The sequence below is a fragment of the Lissotriton vulgaris genome, unplaced genomic scaffold (genome assembly GCF_964263255.1).
Source record: "Lissotriton vulgaris unplaced genomic scaffold, aLisVul1.2 SCAFFOLD_656, whole genome shotgun sequence".
Taxonomy (NCBI): domain Eukaryota; kingdom Metazoa; phylum Chordata; class Amphibia; order Caudata; family Salamandridae; genus Lissotriton; species Lissotriton vulgaris.
This window is the reverse complement of record NW_028250642.1, coordinates 772,694-773,857: the sequence shown is the minus strand read 5'-3', so window position 1 is coordinate 773,857 and position 1,164 is coordinate 772,694.

Sequence of the window (1,164 nt, the reverse complement as noted above, 5' to 3'; positions counted from 1 at the left end):
CCAGGGTGATCGTTTAGGGTGTGGTGTCAAGACAGACCAAAGTGAGTAAATAAAAGGGGGGGACTAATGAATAGGTATCAGGGTGGTTCAGGGTAAGGGAAAACGGGTAAAGTACCTGTTTACTGTTTGAGTAGTCCGTAACTAAGGTCCCTAAAACAACAATGAAAGAGGAGAAGGATGGTAAGAAAACTACCTCGTGGATAGCTGGTGCCTACAGACAGGCGTAGGTGCTGTTGTCAACGTGACCGAACAAAGACCGTAACCTTACCTCAGAGCCGGTGATAATTCCACCCCGGCCTGGGGTGATACGAGGAGCTAGGTATGGCGGTATTGGGGTTGCGGGGAACTCGAATGTCTCCGGGCAGGTACTGTAGGTGAGTGCGCCATGTCTAAGGTAAACGATGGTCCTGCGAATTAAGGCAAAATCTGTAAAAGACGAAGCACGGGATCGGAAGGTGGAAAAGGGGCTGGGGGTAAAAATTTGCAGGACCATCATTTACCTTAGGCACGGTACACCCGCCTACAGTACCTGCCCAGAGACATTCGAGTTCCCCACACCACCAACTTTACTGAGCACAGTAAACAGGTACTTTACCCGTTCATGTCCGGTTTTACTTATACTCCCTACAGGCTGTTTTCCCTTTTCCTGGACCGCGCTGATACCTATTCATTAGTCCCCCCCTATTTCTTCACTTTGGTCTGTCCAGACACCACACCTGGAGACCACACCATGAAAGCGGCACGCGCACTCATAAGTCACATATCTTTCATGCCTTCACCTATAACAAACACTCAACTTACACATATGGTGATCCCCTTCCCATGTCCCATATGGGTTTGGTTTTTTATTCAAACCAGTCGTGTTATTACACTGTTTTCCAAACTCCCCTCATCCCATGTTTTGTACCTTCCCCAGCCCTGAAGAGTCAAAAGCCTTTGCGTGTCGGCTCATTGTTTGATTATATATGATTTTCCTCATTAAATATCTCTTAAGAGCACACTGGTGTTGACCTCAGAATATTTAGACTATTAGAGACTGCCGCATCATCTTTGTATCCCAACCATGTGTGCCCTGGACTGTGCCTATCAAAGTATCTTGGCAGATTGTTTCCTCATTTGCATGGGGTGTGCACTATGCCTCTGAGTTCCTGCCATACTATTAAT